Source organism: Macrobrachium rosenbergii, chromosome 29 (assembly GCF_040412425.1).
Source record: "Macrobrachium rosenbergii isolate ZJJX-2024 chromosome 29, ASM4041242v1, whole genome shotgun sequence".
Lineage (NCBI taxonomy): Eukaryota > Metazoa > Arthropoda > Malacostraca > Decapoda > Palaemonidae > Macrobrachium > Macrobrachium rosenbergii.
In genome coordinates, this window is record NC_089769.1 from 14,913,064 (window position 1) to 14,933,600 (window position 20,537).

At 35.9% G+C, this 20,537-nt stretch overlaps 1 protein-coding gene across 3 annotated transcripts in view; it reads right to left on the minus strand.

Moving 5' to 3' along the window:
* LOC136854615 (uncharacterized) overlaps positions 1 to 20,537 on the minus strand; it is a 493,174-nt gene that overhangs the window by 156,992 nt on the left and 315,645 nt on the right. The window contains exon 1 of one of the 3 annotated variants that reach the window (XM_067131143.1): positions 18,811 to 18,886. The exons of the other annotated variants lie outside the window; for them this stretch is intronic. The gene's annotated coding sequence lies outside the window, so the exon portion shown is untranslated. Of the gene's footprint in view, positions 1 to 18,810; positions 18,887 to 20,537 lie in introns of those variants that run through there. 3 annotated transcript variants of the gene reach the window in all.

Sequence of the window (20,537 nt, forward strand, 5' to 3'; positions counted from 1 at the left end):
TTTGCCAAAACTGAGATTGTGGTTCACTATGGATGCGTGGTATGTCGATTGCTGGCAGTGAAAGGATTTCGATATCTATTTTTAATAGATCCTATGGCACACACAAGTCACGCAGGTGACTGCTGCCACTTATACATCATTTGAGTACGAGACTTCAGTCTCATGTTGGGACTGAATGCGTTTTGTGAGGGATAAATCCTCAGACGTTTCAGAATTAAGCTTGTTAGTTTTCTGTAATAGAAAACTATTTTGCTGGCTTTGCCTGTCCGTCCTCACTTTTTTCTGTCCGCACTTTTTTGCTGTACGCCCTCAGATCTTAAAAACTACTGAGGCTAGAGGGCTGCAAATTGGTATGTTGATCATTCACCCTCCAACCATCAAACATACCAAACTGCAGCCGTCTAGCATCAGTAGTTTTTTTTTTTTTATTTTATTTAAGGTTAAATGTAGCCGTAATCGTGCATCTGGCAGCGATATAGGACATGCCATCACCGGCCGGTGGTTAAAGCTTCATGGGCCGGGGCTCATATAGCACTATACCGAGACCACCGAAAGATAGATCTATTTTCGGTGGCCTTGATTATACGATGTACAGAAAACTTGATTGCTCCGAGGAAACTTCTGCGCATTTTTTGCTTGTTTTAATAATGTTATAGTTATTATAAATGCATGATGAATCTTTGTTACTTTATATACAAGTAAAATTGATTTTGTACATTCAGATGTGTATATTTCTACACTAATCGAAGCACTTTAGTCCTTGTACGATTGCTGTGAAAAGTGTTCCTCCAAAATATTCGTTTTGATTCTCAGCCTTACGTTCGATATGTTTGATTTTTCGTTATGTTTAGTACAAAAATATTAAATTTATTTTTTTACAAGAATAGATAAAGCTAATGCTTATATGATTTATCTCTTGTTGGCGACTCTAGATTTCATTAAACAATCCGGGAAATATTGTTTTCAGTAAATGTGTTGTAATACTTTTGATTCCACTGACTGTCATAAACTATAATACCTCTACTTCATATGTTGTTGTCCTTACCGCTAACATTCTGCGCTCTCTCTCTCTCTCTCTCTCTCTCTCTCTCTCTCTCTCTCTCTCTCTCTCTCTCTCTCTCTCTCTCTCTCTCTCTCTCTCTCTCTCTCTCGTATAAACGCGACTATTCAATTTGGGTTATTGACCAGATTTGTAAATAAATGAATAAAAGGGCTACGGATAAAACACGTTAACTAATAATACCACTTACTCCAGACTTCATTGCTGTCAAGAATGTTAATATTTCTTTCATGAAGCAACACTGCGCATAACACTCCGCATCAAATAATGCTGAAATCAAAACTAGTCAAACAATTGAGTTCCGACGATTGTTCATATTGTTTATGTGACTTGAAAGGCTGGCTGTAAAGATGGAAAATGATTAATTTTCTTTCTTGGGTAGTTCCTTTGCGACCAAGAGAACAAATACACACACAAACGGGCACGGGCGCTTGTGTGCATACACACACACACACACATGCATACAGAATATATATATATATATATATATGTATATATATATATATATATATATATATATATTATATATATATACATATATATTTATATATATATATATATATATATATATATATATATATATATATATATATATATATATATATATATATATATATATATATATATATATATATATATATAGAGAGAGAGAGAGAGAGAGAGAGAGAGAGAGAGAGAGAGAGAGAGAGAGAGAGAGAATACTTACACAGAAATGCTCGCCGTCTGAAGCGGTGAGGCGCCCTTAAGAGAGAGAGAGAGAGAGAGAGAGAGAGAGAGAGAGAGAGAGAGAGAGAGAGAGAGAGAGAGGATACTTGCACAAAAATGCTCGCCGTCTGAGGCAATGAGACGCCATAAGGAGAGAGAGAGAGTATATGTGTATTATTTCATTACATGGATGGACTTCAGTTCCAGGTTTACAAGAAAGTTTAAGAATAAACGATAATAGAGAGAGAGAGAGAGAGAGAGAGAGAGAGAGAGAGAGAGAGAGAGAGAGAGAGAGAGGATACTAACATAGAAATGCTCGCCGTCTGAAGCAACGAGGCGCCCATAAGGCGACATCTACTGACAGGTAAATGGCGTAATCAGGGGTTCTCCCTTGGACACTTACTATTTGCTAATATGCACATCGGAATAATGAGGGAACGTCATACCTGTCATCTGTGCCAGGTATATAACTGGAGACTCGGGAATCAGTCAGAGTCTGCAGGATCGTGTATCAGAATTTTTACGGAAATAGTTCATCGCGTTCACCACAGAATTGTCCTGTTTATATTAACCCTTAGACTGCGAGGAGAAAGTTTATTCCACGGAATAATGCATGCTGAAAAATGTTATTTGTGTCCGCAGCACGTCACGCGCTCTTGATGAAAACATTTAAACAACATAATTTAGAAGGGACTCCTACAAAGGGTGAATCTCGTATTATAAGTCAAAGCCTGCCGTCTCTTGTGAAAAAAAGCAGATCGGACCAATGTTGCATATTGATCTTGTTCGGTTTATTAACACAAGTTATCAATAATGCATAATTTGGTCATACAGTAACTGCACTTTGGCTACGCTTTCATTATCATGATGATGTGACGCCAGTTTTCGTAACTATAATCGATCAGTCAGTCATTATCATAGCCATCAAGAAGCTATCTTTCAACATCTTACCAATATACGCAGTAAAAGACAGTCGATAAACCCTTATCAAGGAGTCATATTTGTTCGTTATGAATACCCTTTTCTATTCATTAATATCCAGATCCGTGTTCACTGCAATACAGGACCCTTATTTCATTATTCAAGCAGAACCACACGACAGCGATGAATCCTACGGGAGAACAATTAGATGAGAGAAATGATAATTCATCACAGACAATGGCTCATTATTCATTATCAGCAGCAGGCAGTGACGTCTAAAAATAGATACTAATAATAATAAGGTGCTCCTCTGACGTAACATTATTTTACTTGAATTGTCTATGACGTCACTTCTCAGAGGAGGAACAAGAACATTCAGTATGTGCTAATACAATTCGTATATATGAATGTTAAAATTCCTATTAGTATCAGATTAATTGGCTGCTGCTACTACGACCATTATTAATGTTATATTTGATGTCGTCATTTCTATTATCAATTTTAATGTTATTTTAATTTTGTGTATCAATAACACCTGACAAACACTGACCGTAAAAGCCCATTAACTTGAGTCTCGTTTCCAAATACTTCCCATTTTTTTAAATGTGTATTCTTTCGCTCCCACGGAGTGTTGTGAAATTGAAATGGCTGAATATATTTATGTTTGTGTTCCCATATACCCTTCTGCAAAAGCAGAGAAAATATATATGAGAAATGAAAACATCGATACGAGGACTACAAATCCTATTCATGCATAAAAATCTATTTGCTATAATAGGAAACGTAGTTTTATATTATGCAGATATATATATATATATATATATATATATATATATATATATATAACATATATATATATATATATATATACATATTTATATATATAAATATATAGATATAAGTATATATATGTATATATATATATATATATATATATATATATATATATATATATATATATATATATATATATATATATATATATATATATATATATATATACACAAGTATAATAAGAAAGAAGCTGGTTCTCTTTATAGATCCACCTCCATGTTCAGCAACTGCTAACTCAACTTAGGCCTTGTCCTAACACCATAGGCCTAACCTTTCTTTTCCTTTCTCTTTTTTTTATGGCAGTTTATTTCGCAATCTTAAAAAAAGTAATTCTGACGAACTATAACCTACAATAGAATGAAAATTACATTGTAACTAATATATATACAATGTGTATATATATATATATATATATATATATATATATATATATATATATATATATATATATATATATATATATATATATATATATATATGAAGAGGGATTCTTAATGTAATAAATTACTATATGAATCGTTCACAGTGACAACAGGCTACGTTAAAACTGGTTATTAGTTTCCACACACAATAAAGTTTTATGAACAGCATAATTGTTATGGTGTGTCTGGACAGAAAGGGATAACACTAGCTGATTTATTTTCCCTTTGTTAATTTTTTTTGGGTTTATCCTGTTCGTAACTGAAAATGATGTCACAGAAGAAAAATAGAATGAGAACTTTTAAATATTTTAAGTGAAATTTTGAATTGAAAAATGGTAATCTTGAATTGGCTCATTACATATACTGTAAATATATATATGTATATATATGTACATATATATACATAAACAACTGGTAATTCTTTTATACTTTTCGGCGAAATAGGCTTATAGTTCCTTAGAATGACTTTTATCAAGATTGCGAATTTGCTCCCTTAAAAAACAGAGAGAAACGGGAAGACAGGTTAGGCCTATGGTTTCACGATAAGGCCTAAGTTGGGTTAGCAACAGCGCCCAACATGGAGGCGGATCTATAAAGTGAACCAGTTTGAGAACCCGTTAAAGTGATAATGCCTTGTCAATGGGTGGTTTTTTGCGTTTTTTTCTGCGCTGTTGTTTTTATTTACATGTTTTCACCAGGGCAACATTCCTATCTCTCTCTCTCTCTCTCTCTCTCTCTCTCTCTCTCTCTCTCTCTGCGCATTCACGTGGATTGCAAACCAGTCTAGAATCCTTGATAGGTATTCTCTTGGTACTGAATTATATTAGTTCTGGAGATGGGAAAAATTAGGGAGCTACGGTGTTTTTGGTGTTACTTAAAACTGGAGAGCCTTTTACCATTTTAAAGTATTTTACACCCTTCCAAATATTTATGTTCCTTTGAAACGTTTGCTTGTCAATTTCATTATTGCACCTTATTCCTGTCTTTTCTTGCTCCGAAATGAAGCAAAAAAAAAAAGAGATAAATATATTTGCTTAATTTCTAAAAGTAATAAAGCCTTTCGTCCTCCTTCTTATAACGCATTTTTGCAAGCTTACTTAACTCTTTTTGTATTTTTCTTTAATTTTTTTTAAAAATCCTCTTTTCAAAATCTACGATGACGGCAAGAGAAGGCTCAGAAAACCGCCTTGAGCGAGTTTTATTTGTTATAATAAGGTATTAATGACTAAAACGTGCATAAAACCATCAGCTCTGAAATATCCTACCAAGGTCCGTCGCTTATTTCTGAATATCAGTGTCCTAAAATGGAAAACTGCAGTATCTGCAAAATTTTCGAAATTGGGATATGCCACCTATTGGGCTCGTGAAACACTAATTCACGAGTTACTGCAGTTTCGGAATGATTCTTCACTGTTTTATTTTGGGGGCCCCATTTGCAATATCTGCAAAATCAGTAGTAAGGCCAGGGAAAACTGCAGTATCTACCATTTTTCTCAATTTTGTATTTTTTCAGATACTGGTAATAAAGTCACAGGAAAAAAAGTCACAGGAAAAGTCACAATTTTGGCTAGGGAAAAAAGTCACAGGAGAAAAAGTCACATTAATTTATGGTGGCTGGTGATAAATTCACAATATTTCTTGGGGGTCATTATCTTTATGATATTTACAGTCTTTTGTTTATGTTTATACGGAAATCCCCAACGGGCTTGTACTAGACACGCCGCAAAGGTGGATACATATCGGGCTAAAACCCTTTGGGGGGGGGGTCATTATCTAGGAAAGATTATTGTGACTTTTTTCCTGTGACTTTTTTCTGATACTTTTTCCTGTGACTTTTTTTTTTTTACCTGGATTCATAAATTTACGATAGAAAAATGTTTGTAAGGTAGTCGTGAAAAAAAGTAAATTTACAAAGATCAATACAGTTCTGTCAAGCAACAAAGTTAAATTTGGAAAGGCAACTGACCAGTGGTAGAATATAAGTAAACAGCTTTACAGAAATAAGAGCACAAAAGCCCTCTGATGGACCTTTCCATCTAAACTGGTTAAATTTACTCATGACAAAGGACAATCTTACAAGAAGTCAACAATTGGCTGACAAAATAAGTGACAAAATAATTCTATTTCTGAAATGTCCTTGGTTAAGTATTCAGTATTGCTGTACGTTTATTGCATTACTTTAAGTATGTTCATGTTTATTAGCAGACCTATTACAAGTTATTATGAACATTACCTTTAACTGCAAGGAATTTTATTTTAGTGTCGATGTACAATATAGGTACACCACACTTTCATCATTCGAGAATAAGACTTATTATGGAGGCTGGTGTTTTAACGCTGAATTTTCATCTTCATATAAAACCTCAAATTGGATGAAAGCTGTAGAATTTTTTTTCTTTTTTGGCAAACGGGCATTTTTATTTTACGGAAGCTGATCTGCAATTAATGGACTTTTAGAGTTCTCCCATTATAAAAATGGAGATCTGTCTTATTGAGTTACGTTTACATATCTTAGCAATGATACCGAATTCTACTCTAAAGGAGACCTTTCGTTAAAGAGCAGTTTCAAATCCCTTAATCTGCTGGCTAGTAAGAAATGTCATCGGAATATTGATTTAAATATCTCTTTTTTTTTTTTTTTTTTTTAGTAGATGAAACCTATTCATATGGAACAAGCCCACGGGGCCACTGCTTCCAAAGAGTATGTTGGTTTCAACCTCCCACCACAGAACCCACACCGCGGCAGTAACTGATCGTGATACAGAGCCAGTGATTTTTCATCACCCGGGGGGGAGGTGCGAACTTCATGACCCCTGAGTGTCATACAAGACACTGACCACTGTATCAGCGACCAGTATAAAAGACGTCTGATCCTAACTAGACTTTAGAAGGAATAGATATAGGGTTAATATACTGTTATTTTCTCTGTTTAAAATCATGACAGATGCAACAGAGCATCCAAGTGGGAACAAACATTGTGACGTGCTCAGAGTTTCTGATAATCTGATTACGAGACTTTAGTGAGAACAATGACAAATTATGAACGGAAAATCCGAGGGTAAAAATAGAACAATCGAAAGTTTCAGTTTTAGGAAATCTATTGAAAGTTTTCTTGTTTTCCGTGTTCTTTGTGGTCTTTCTTTTTTGTAAGTATAAGTTTTCAAAAGTTTTTATTTTTATTTTTGTAGCACCTTGACGTCACGAAAGTTTAATTTCGGTAAGGATGGAGTCCAGATTGATTTCGTTTTGATGGCGGAGGGTTTATTTTAACCAATTCTGAGGGAATTTTAAGAAATCTGAGTGGCGTAGCTGGCATTCCATCAGTGGGGGTGCCTAGGTGGGGCCAAGATATTTTAGGGGAGGGCCAAAGAAAATTACACAAAACTAATGTACCAATTCTGTAATTAGTAAAATATACTATTCTCGAATGTATATATTCATGTGAATGAAGACAAATAACAGTATTTGTGATTAGTAAACCTGTATTTGAAATTATAGAGCTCAATTTCCAATTAATTTTCAACTCTTATTATATGCAAATGTATAAAATACTATAAGGGTTAAAGTTTAGCCACAAAGGGGATTTCAACAAGCATTTGATTGGGATGCCCGGGGCCCCCCTTGGCCCCCCCATAGCGACGTCACTGAGTATTCCACAGAACGTTTTAACATATCCTAAAAGCCTCAGGATTACTCCTGATAGTTATAGATGAGGAGAAAAATGCCTCAATATTTTGTGAATTAGAAAATACAGGGAAGACTAACCAGTGCAGTCAGTCCACGGGCCTCTTTATTTCTATTGAAAGCTTGATGCTGGGCAGCTAAATCTGAACGCACGCACACACACACACACACACACACACTCGCTACAACACCAAACACCTTGAGAGAGAGAGAGAGAGAGAGAGAGAGAGCAATAAACAATTGATGGTTTAATGATCATGAATGACAAAGGATGGCATTGTCATGTTTCGACCCTTAGCCACAAAGCTCTTAATCTGATAAGGAAAAAGAGGGGTACTGGTGGGGAGGGGGAAGAGGAAGGTAGGAAGGGCTACATTGGGGGAAGGGTGGCTTGCTCTCGTTTCATTAAGAACAATCTCTGCTGAAGGTTGCCATCACATTAAAGGTGTTATATGGGTCAAGGCCACTGCAGTTTATGAAGCAAAGCAATGTACGATAGCAGCAGAGCTCGTCCCATGTGGCATACAAGACAAAGGGGTCTTATTGTCATTCGACTATGTTGCATGTTGTTATTTTTATTATTCCAATATGATCTGTGTTGATATCCGGACATGAATCATGGAATGAAACTGAAGCTATATCTGAAAGATTTTGTTTATGTGTGGAGTGAAATGGCAGGACAGAGTGAGAAATATTATTGTAGGGGCAATAACGAAAGTTCTATAAGCAGATGAGAAAATGCAAGACTGGTTTCTAAGTTGGACGTGAAAGTATGTCAAAGTAAACAAAATTTGTGAAAAACAATCACCAGCGCCAACAGTACATCCCTACTTAGTTTAAAAAAAATGAAAGAATGACGAAATGTTGACCTTTACGCTGATCTGTGACCTTGAAAAGTAAGTCGACACAAATGCTGTGTGGAACATAGTCACTAACACCTGAGGTCTCTACCTACCCAGTTGCAGATGGAAGTGAAATGGACAGGTCCTTTGCACCAACCCGGGGAGAATAGTACCTGATAGTGTCAGCAGGGCTTGGGTGAACACCAGAAGAGTTGGAAGACCCAAATATAAGGGAATGAGAACTCAGAGAGGGGGATACGGGGAATGGGTAGAGATGCAAGTCTGGAAACACGGGAGTGGCAGAATTCAGCAGAGGTCCCTATTGGGACGCCCGACGTAAGAGGCGATGATGATGATGATGATTTTTAATTTTAATCCCCTTCTTCCACTTTTCCTCTGGATATGATGAAAGTGGGCAGGCAGGGTTCCTCTGGATATGATGAAACTGGGTAGGTAGGGACCTCGGGTATTAGTAATTACTTCCCAAAAATATTTGTGACTGGCTTATTTTTCAAGGTCACAGACCAGTGTATAGGTCTACATTTTAAAATTCTTTCATTTTGCTGAAACTCAGTAAGGATAAACTGTTGGTACTGGTGATTATTTTCCACAAATACTGTTTACTTTGTTGACTTAGAGACCAATCCTTAATATTCAAGAATTTGATGAAGCTTTGTAAACTGATATTTTGGGTGCTGGTAAACTATTCCTTAACTCTCATGGTATTTTTACCTCTACCTATATTTCTATACCTGATGTATTGAAATGGCGAAGTTTTGCAATTGACAGGTCTCTGGCCTTCGGAATCTTTAAGACGTATAGTAATCGAATTCTGGAAGCTGTAAATTATTTGCTCGCTGTCTCTTTATTATCATTTCGATGTGAAAAATATTAATCATAATCTATAATTTTAAAAGCTCCAAATTTGAGTAATCAGTTCGATAGAATAATTTTCTTACAGTACCACTGCAATTGCTATTAAGGCTTCGAAAAAGTAGATTCTGTTCTTTAGAACATATAGTTGAAATCTGCGTTTTCTTTTACTTCGTTATCCATTTCCTATGATCTTTATTTATTTAGACCCGATTTGTGAATTCGACGAGAAACTTTTTATGATGAGGAGATTAATTTTTCCTTCTGTCTCTGCATATTTATTCATTTCTATTTTGCAGACATATTATGTCTTCCTGGTCAGGTCTTTTATTTTTTATAAGTTTAATTGGATTTCTATTATTTGGATGATTTAAATCATCTTCTTACTGGCTTTTATTATTTTTGTTATATCTATATTTTTTTACCTGCTTAGATCTTTCTTTTCTTAGTTCAAAGGGGAATGGAATGTTTGGTGGTTCCTATGTAATTCTAATCACGCAGTTCCCCAGAACTTGTACTCCGTTTCATTCGTCTGTTTTTCCTATATCCTATGACTTTCCACTTTTAAGAAGCTTCTCTATATCTGTCTTTATGACTGGAAACAGCATGATTTCATTTGTCATTATTATTTAGGCCTTAGATGACCACATCTGGATACCCGTTACACGGGCCTTCCTTTAAAAAAGTAGACGGTTGAGGTACGCACATTTTAAACGTAGTTATGGAATGATTAAAAAAAAATGTAAAATCTTGCTTTTCAAGTATTGCAGTGACTGGAATACGTAATTGGTGTGGTGTGATTTCCAAGAAAATTACATTTAGGACAATCGAGTCTGGTCTTTTTATTAGCGGTCAGAATACATTTGCGTGAACATATTGTTAATTTTTCATCTACAATACTCATAAAAAGACAAAGAACATCATGATCTCGTTAGAAAAGCTAATAAAGTCTCCATTTCATTACAAGTTAAGTCCTGCCTCCGCCGAGATCGAAGCAAGTGTAGACACCCACGACGCCCAACATTGGTAAAAATTACGTAAGAATTCACTTGTATACACTTTTGAGTAATCCTGCGAAAAAAAAGAACACTCGCTCACACAGATACACACACACACACAAAATCGATGACGGAGGTAATTTTTGAAAAAAAATACCAACTTCAACAAGGGTCAAGATGTACAGAATCAGGAATTTGGGGTCAACAGATACTGTTTATAGCAAAATAAACTCTCTGCAAGCGCACTGTTTCTGAAGATGTTATGTTTGATCATTGTTACGTGACACGTTTTTTCCTAATTTTTTTTTCTAGCAATTTCTTAGATTGTATAGTAGTGCCTATTTTTGTAGTGGTTATGCCTCATCTACTAGTTTCCATGAGTTGGAGTAGTTTTTTTGTAGTGTAGTATTGCTTTTATTTGTTATATAAAAATGCCTTTTGCTAGTCCAAAATGTTATGCCTAGTTATATCTAAACAGAAATACCTCATCTTTGCATTACTGAATGGCTCAAAGAAAGAGTTACCTCTGATCACGTATGGTAGCATTTCTACCAGATGTTCATTTTTCTAAGTTTTTCATCGTCTTCAAGCCTTCCATACTTCGTTTATAATGTCATTCACATTTAGTAAGCAATCTAATGGTTTTGTTTGTTGTTGAGGGCACATCTGGCTTTCCCGTCCGTAGTAGTGTTTCTTAGGGTTTCATTTATGTATTGTTCATTCACCCCGTCTTTTACTTTTAAACCAGTATTCCATTAGAAATGCAAACCATGCTGTTTCTTACATTTTTTATGATTCTCATTCTGACAGTCATAACTGTTGCGTATACTTTAACACACTGAGTAACTACAATAATTGAGAACTGTGATGTGTTAATCAAGGTACAGTTTAGAAGCTTTAACACTGTGGTACAGAAGTTTATACAGAGGGATACAGAACTTATACTACAAGACGCAGCTGTGTAGAAGCTGTAACTCAATGCTACAGGCATTATAATACAGCTGTACGGAGGCTATAATTGAATGCGTAATACAGCTGCCTATCACTGCTGCGCAGGGGATGGCTTCAGATACCATTGACAAAAAATCAGTTAGTTTCAACTAATTCACTTTCAAAGACATTGCAACCAAATCTCTTCGTGACTTATCTGAGTAGCCGATAAAGCGTAAAGATTAAGAAACAGTGTCTAATCATTGTTTTCGCTTTTTTTGCGGCCATAATTGTTGTCATACTGAATGTTCACAAACATAAGAGGTTCCTATTTCTTATGGACAACCCTCCATCTCAGAGATTAGTTGAAAACTCTTATCAGTCTCTTTAGGAAAGTGATAGTGGTTTTGCGTCTAATAATCATATAAAAAAGGACACAAGATTGATGCGGTTCTACGATCAACAGACCAGAAAAACTGAGACAGGCAAGTCATCTTTACCAGGGGGGTTACCTGACAAATTCTCCTCTTCTCTCTCTCTCTCTCTCTCTCTCTCTCTCTCTCTTGTTGACAAAGCAGTCTTTCCAGTGGCCGGCAACAAAAGGCTGTATTTTGCTTTATCATCTAAGCCAAGTAGATTGATAAAAAGGAACTGAGCTGAACCTCTGCAAGTGCGTTACGTAAGTCCTAATTTAGTTTGGGGCAAAAGAGGTTCCTTGATTAATGTCTCTCTACTTGAATATCCTTTTTGGTGAATGACTTGTTTCTCGTAGAATAATAATAATAATAATAATAATAATAATAATAATAATAATAATAATAATAATAATAATAGTTACAGAAAATTTTTTAATTGCTTGAGCAACTATACGGTTGCTCAAGCAATTACAAATTTTTCTGTAATTATTATTATTATTATTATTATTATTATTATTATTATTATTATTATTATTATTATTATTTACTCTAAGAGAAACAAATCGCTCACCAAAGAGTACAATCAAGCAGAAAGAGACCAATCAAGGAACCTGCTCTGCCCTATCACTGAATAAGGACTTATGTAACGCATTTGCAGAGGTTCAGTTTAGAACACATGATTTTCCGCATCTCACAAAGACCGAGAAAGAAAAAAAAAAAAACGAGATCTCCGGAGAATCTTAGGCCACCTAGGTTTTGTAACAATGTCCCGTTCTCCCACCCCACGCCCCTTTATGTAATGATAATAATAGGTGACCAAATGTAGCCCTTTTTGTTTCTGGCGCAAAAAAATTCAACACTTGGTAAATTGAAGAATTCCAAGCACTTCTATCAGTGATTTTTGCTAAACCGGATTTTAATTTCCTTTCTCTTGCAAGAAGGCCCGCTGCACTAACAGGTGGCGCTTTGGAACTTAGTTTCCCAGTCATGGTCCAATTGTGATTCTAATTTCGATGCTATAGAAGTTTTTCAAAGCGAGAGTCTGGAGAAGAATACGAATAACAGGAGCCATAACAATATTACTCCACACAAACGAGGCGGAATATTGATTGAAATAATAATAACAAGGAATCCAATGTAGAGAGTAATTTTGAATCCAATGTAGAGAGTAATTTTATTTGCTGCTACTGTCTTATACACTCAATTTGTCCTTCAACTTTGAAATTAAATTAATTTATAAACCCGTACTTCAAGCATTTACGTTATATTCTGTGTGATTTGAGTTTCAGTTATATGTGAGACGAACTACGTACCATTTTTGTGAAAGAGATACCTGTCGGCTGGACAGCTGCGTGGAGGGGGCTGGAGCAACAGGTGTCTGCACAGGTGTTTTAGAAACACTTGTCGAAAATTGCTGGGAGTGACTAGGAAGTATGGGAGGGGGGAACGGTTGACTGTTTAAATGTATGTAAAAGAATGTTGAGAGAGAGAGAGAGAGAGAGAGAGAGAGAGAGAGAGAGAGAGAGAGAGAGAGAGAGAGAGAGAGAGAACGCCAGGAATACAGGCAGCTGGGCTCTACGGGACTCTTCACTAAACAGAAGGAGACGGATAGACTGACAAACAAGCAGATAGGTCCTGTGCACTAATAAACAGACATAGACAAACAAGCAGAAAGGTCCTATATAATGAGAAACAGACAGAGACAAACAAGCAGAGAGGTCCTGTACAGTGAGAAACAGAGACAAACAAGCAGAGAGATCCTATACAATGAGAAACAGACAGAGACAAACAAGCAGAGAGGTCCTGTACAGTGAGAAACAGACAGAGAGAAACAAGCAGAGAGGTCCTGTACAGTGAGAAACAGACAGAGAGAAACAAGCAGAGAGGTCCTGTACAGTGAGAAACAGACAGAGAGAAACAAGCAGAGAGGTCATGTACAGTGAGAAACAGACAGAGAGAAACAAGCAGAGAGGTCCTGTACAGTAAGAAACAGACAGAGACAAACAAGCAGGGAGATCCTGTATAGTGAGAAACAGAGACAAACAAGCAGAGAGATCCTATACAATGAGAAACAGACAGAGACAAACAAGCAGAGAGGTCATGTACAGTGAGAAACAGACAGAGAGAAACAAGCAGAGAGGTCCTGTACAGTAAGAAACAGACACAGACAAACAAGCAGAGAGATCCTATACAATGAGAAACAGACAGAGACAAACAAGCAGAGAGGTCCTGTACAGTGAGAAACAGACAGAGAGAAACAAGCAGAGAGGTCCTGTACAGTGAGAAACAGACAGAGACAAACAAGCAGAGGTCCTGTACAAAAACACAGAGACAAACAAGAGAGAGGTCCTGTACAGTGAGAAACAGAAGACAAACAAGCAGAGAGGTCCTGTACAGTGAGAAACAGACAGAGACAAACAAGCAGAGGTCCTGTACAGTGAGAAACAGACAGAGACAAACAAGCAGAGAGGTCCTGTACAGTGAGAAACAGACAGAGACAAACAAGCAGAGAGGTCCTGTACAGTGAGAAACAGACAGAGACAAACAAGCAGAGAGGTCCTGCACAGTGAGAAACAGACAGAGAGAAACAAGCAGAGAGGTCCTGTACAGTGAGAAACAGACAGAGACAAACAAGCAGAGAGGTCCTGTACAGTGAGAAACAGACAGAGACAAACAAGCAGAGAGGTCCTGTACAGTGAGAAACAGACAGAGACAAACAAGCAGAGAGATCCTATACAATGAGAAACAGACAGAGAGAAACAAGCAGAGAGGTCCTGTACAGTGAGAAACAGACAGAGACAAACAAGCAGAGAGGTCCTGCACAGTGAGAAACAGACAGAGAGAAACAAGCAGAGAAGTTCTATACAGTAAGAAACAGACAGAGACAAACAAGTGGAGAGGGCCTATACAGTAAAAGACTGACAGACAGACAAACAGGCTGACGGCAAGCAGAGAGGTCCCATGCTGTAAGAGACGGACAGACATACATACAGATGAACAGAAAGGTCCTATACAGTAAGAGAGACAGACAGACAAACGACAACCAGAGAGGTCCTATACAGTAAGAGACAGACAGACAGACAGACAAACAAGCAGAGAGCTGAGAAAGTTCTAGTAGGCTAATATTAAAGTTGGTTATCTGCTTAGGATGAAAACTGGCGTGAACTGGCCCCAAAATATCGCTGCTTCGCATATTCAGCAGTCAGTCATCTGTATCTTTCGCCCAACATAACCTTGGGGACATTTTTTTTTTCTTGATGAAAGCCATTTGTGCAGCTGCAAGAGGAATTACAGGTCTCTTTCATATGCAATAGGACGCGCTGCATCTCGTCTTCGGCTACAAGGGAAATACGTGTACGGTAACAAATTGCATGATGCTTGGTCATTTACACCCACGCAGGCACCCGTCACCATCACGTTTTGTATACCCTCCCTCCGTCCCTCCCTACTTATTACCTCTCTCTCTCTCTCTCTCTCTCTCTCTCTCTCTCTCTCTCTCTCTCTCTCATAGGCACCACACGTCCGGTCTAAGGTTGTTTGATGATTCCGACCGTCTGTCCGTATTGATTATGATTTTTAAGGACTCTCTCTCTCTCTCTCTCTCTCTCTCTCTCTCTCTCTCTCAAAGTTGGTATACAGGGCTGCAAGGGCAGCGCGTGTATCGAGTTTGAACTGCATGTTGTTTCCTACTTGGTTTCCTACGTTTCAATCAATGAATCATGGTGGCGCCATGGCAGAATTTCTCTCTCTCTCTCTCTCTCTCTCTCTCTCTCTCTCTCTCTCTCTCTCTCTCTCTCTCTCTCTCTCCCCCCCCAAGTGCATCCCAGATGACAATATGAATACTAAATCAGATTTTCTCATTTTAAAAATATTGCCATAGAAAATTCGAGCGTCTCGACCAGTTCTCTGATGAGGTGATAAATAAACTGTACCTTTTGTGTTCTCTGAGCGATCCGGTTTAGCAATGCTCGTACTTAACTGGTTATGCTTGCTTACTGGGACTGGGAGACTGAGGACGGCAAAGGTACACATCATAGCTCTGAAGGAAATTCTAGTGCTGTTGCTAACGTCCTACTCCTCTATAGTGCCTGCCAAGCTGCTCATGAATAAGAGAACGTTCAAATCTTTTTATTAAATGTTCTCTGTACAATGGAAGATGGCGGCAGGCAGTTAGTAATATTTAGAGCTACTTAAATTTTGGGTAAATCTTTTGAGAAGCTTTTTATTTTTTCAATGAGACTGAGTGAAACTTTAGAGGCTGCAAGGTTAATGTGCTAATTGTTTTTAACTATTGCTGGATTTTTGCAAAACATTATCCATTACACGTACGTACACGATACACGGTGTGTGTGTGTTCTATAAAGCATGTGTAATTATCAGTTATAATTACCCCTGGGTATAGATATTCCCAAGGCAAAGTGACTTCGATATTAAGTGATACTTGCGGCTTAATAATTGTGAGTATAAAAACTACACACACACAAACATATATATATGCACACACACACGTATATATATATATTTATATATATATATATATATATATATATATATATATATATATATATATATATATATATATATATATATATATATATATATATATATATATATATATATATATATATGTATATGTACATTAAGCCACTCAACTCTACCCTATGTGCACGGTTAGATAGCTTACCCTTTAGGCTTCTAATTTTTTTTTTTACCTTTTCAGTACTTTCCCATGTTCATCAACGTCACCAGAGTATCAAGAAACACTTACAACCACTTCCTCACGTACTCAACTCTCTTTTTCGATATTTTTCAAGAACTAAACTTCACTTCCATAAAAACACGCTCATTATACACCAGCTGATTATATCCCCAAGGGATATAATCAGTTTCACACCGTAGTAATTAGTAGAGTTTTAAACCTTTTTTTAAATTTGCGGACTTAATTTCTTTATAATCTTATGATCGAACCGCTGGCCATCCCCCCCATTTTTTTTTATCCCAGCACTGAAAAGCTCATGAATGTCATTTTAGAGGCATGGATTTTGGACTGTTTGAATTTAGGTTTGTAAACGAGATATTGGTATAAATGTAATTCCCATACATGTAGTTGCTGTGTAATAAATTTACTTATTTGTGAACGTTTTTCGAAATGAATTTTCAGAAACCAGAGGCTATGGTAAAGTTTGCAACGGTGCACTGGTTAACTGTAATATTTGTTGAAATTAGATGTAACATATTAACCTCAGTCATAGGATCGGTGCAGGGATATAATTCGTACATAGTTGGTACCGCTTAGTCGAAGCTCCCGTAGGTTTTAGTTTTCTGTAAAAGACAGCTATTGAGATGGCTATTTGTCTGTCCGTCCGCACTTTTTCTGTCCGCCCTCACATCTTAAAAACCACTGAGGCTAGAGGACTGCAAATTGGTATGTTGATCATCCACCCTCCAAACATCAAACATAGCACATTGCAGCCCTCTAGCCTCAGTAGTTTTTATTCTATTTATGGTTAAATTTGGCACTGCTATAGGTGCCAACAACACAGGCCACTTCCGGGCCATGGTTAAAAGTACAGAAAACTCGATTGCGCCGAAGAAACTTTGGCGCATTTTTTTACTTGTTTCCTATTACATTTAATCGTCTTTTAGAATATTAACTGATACGAGCGATACAAAATTGGTTCTCCATATGTAGTTGGACTTCTTTTAAGTGAAACGGACCAACTTCTTCAAAAATAATTAGAAGAGGTCTTCTATACCTTAAAAAAAAAAGATGCATCAGGATACCGTCAGACTGGTGAGAAGGGTCATCTTGTTCTAATAAAAAAAACTCTGAGAGCAAAAAGATGCAGTAAATTAAAAGGTGACTCAAGAAAATATTCTTAGATTACGTAACAGTTGCTGATGTTTTAAAGATTTAAACCGTGGGAGAGAATTGCTGTCTCAATGCAGCATTATGTTAGCAGTGTGCAATGTTTCGTCCCACTGTACAGGTGGAGTCTATCAAAACGAAGCAGTTGCAGTTGTATATATTCAGCTGTATACGTACTTTGTTAGGGAAGTGTAATACATACATACATACATAAGTACACATGCACACATATATGTGTGTGAAAGATGTATATGTGTATGTATGTATGTATATATATGTGTGTGCGTGTATATACATTTGTGTATGTGTGCGTGCCTGTGTGTATGTGTGCGAAAGCGTGCTTGTACGTGCGCAATTGCGCTGATGCAGTTTGAAATGCCGGCAAATAGACAAAATATTAAAATATTCAAATATACGTAACACTCAATATTCTTAAATCAAACTCACATAATCTAGGGAGTTTTTCGCTTACCTTTTAATTTCAGCAGACACTAATTTGATAACAACAAATATTGATTTCTTGATAATCTAGAAATCAGATTGTTTATTTGTTTGTTGAGAGAGAGAGAGAGAGAGAGAGAGAGAGAGAGAGAGAGAGAGAGAGAGAGAGTGTTGTAGAAGGCTATTCAACCTAAACTTGCATCATTGTTTGCATAATGACAGATAAATCGATAATTATGCTTTTTTTATTCATATAAGAGATAGAAGAATTTAGACCGACATATAGATGAATATGTGTCTTTGTTTGTCTAAGAGATTGAGGGATAATAATTTTTCTTTGTGTCCACAAGAGATACAGAAGATAGATAGATAAGTAGATTGACAGATTGACATAATTCTTTGCCTGCATAAGAGATAGATAGATTGATCTATTAATATTTTTCTTTGTCTGTATAAAAAATAGATAGATAGATAGATAGAAGATAGATATATAGATAGATAGATAGTTTCTTTGCTGTATAAGAGATGGATAGATAGATAGATAGATAGATAGATAGATAGATAAATAGATAGGTAAATGTTTCTTTGTACAAGAGATAGATAGATAGATAGATAGATAGATAGATAGATAGATAGGTCGTTATGTTTCTTTGTCTTTATAAGAGATATAGATAGATAGATAGATAGATAGATAGATAGATATAGATAGATAGATAGATAGATATATAGATTACAGAGTTCCCATGTTTGTATAAGAGACAAACAGACAGAGAGATCGAGAGTTAGATGAATAGAAAAGAAAATATCACACAAACCTTCTTGAATCTTCGTCCGCGTCCATGTTTAGACGTAACTATTAGACAACACACTACTGTAGTCGCCACGTAATGAGAAACAGATTTACTGCTGACCACCGAGTATGACCTGTACTGACCGAAGGCATGAAGATGCATGAGCACTGCCTTTTACGATAAGGATAAGAACGAAAATAAGACTGTTTGTCAGATGGTTGTCCCTGTTATTGTTTTGGGGAAGGGGGCAGTCGATGGTTTTTTGCTTGTTGCTGCGTTTTTTTGATCAGCCTGTGGAAAGTGCGAGTGACTGTGATAACGGGGTATTATCTGAAGTAGTCATGTGCTTTTTTTTTTTTCCTCGATAGATTAGTTTATGTTAGAAAAGTGAAAATAAGATTATGATTTAAGAAACGAATTCGTTGGCACTTGAGTTTGATTTCGGTAACGAAGTTTTTGCTTCGAACTTGATAAATTGAAAAAGCATTTCGCTGCGTTTTCTTTCATTAATGTGGCCACTTTTGCGTGTTAAAAATAATTTCAATACATTTTTGTCTATTTATTAATTTTTTATCTTTTTAATAAGTGAAATCTCTTCTTTCTGTATTTCCCTTTACCTTCGCTTACTTCCTTATGAACACCATATTCTTTGGAGGCTTGAATTTCAAGTCAATGGCGCCTGTGGGCTTGATTCACATGAGTAGGTTCATCTTCTGAATAATAATAATAATAATAATAATAATAATAATAATAATAATAATAATAATAATAATAATAATAATAATAATAATAATAATAATGGAGAAACAAATCCACAGTTATGTATATCTACATAAATTTAAAGATAAAACTGTAAAGATGGCTTTCGGGAATCCCGAAAGCTATCTGTACATATGTACATATACATCACTGTGGATTTGTTTCTAAATAATAATAATAATAATAATAATAATAATAATAATAATAATAATAATAATAATAATAATAATAATAATAATAATAAGTAACAAAAACTTCAACAAAAAGGAATACGTTCCTGCCTTTATATAACTTGAAGATTCCAGATCCTTCTGTATTTACATAGAGGAGGTCCAGACCTGCTTTCTTTGTAAAGGACTCAGAGAAGAAGACCGGACGAAGCTGTTGCTTCCTAACTAGTTTTTATAGTTGGTGTTAGATTCTCGTACGGGTCTGGTCTCTGGTCCCTAGCGTTCGCTCGGTGTTTTTGGAATTTTCTTTCGAATTCTTGGTAGAGGGTCACATTTACGTTCTTATTGGAGACCATGCAGGTGTTTTGTTCGATTGGCAAGGGTCGTCCTCATTTTATAATTTTTATAAACAAGGTTGTGGTGGGTGTTTTATATACTGTATATATATACATATTAAATATGTATATACATTATATATATATATATATATATATATATATATATATATATATATATATATATATAAACGAGTACCACAGGAAAATGACAGGCAGAAGTTCATTACCAAGCGCTTTCACGTGGCTGTTCCCACACACACATATAAATGATATTTAATATATGTGTATATATATAACACACACACACACATATATATATATATACTTATAAATGCATATACAATATACATATTTACACACATAACATATATATGTGTCTATACGTATATATATGTATATATCTATGTACAGTATATTTATATGTATGCATATATATTTATATATATGTATATATATATATATACACACACACACACACACACAC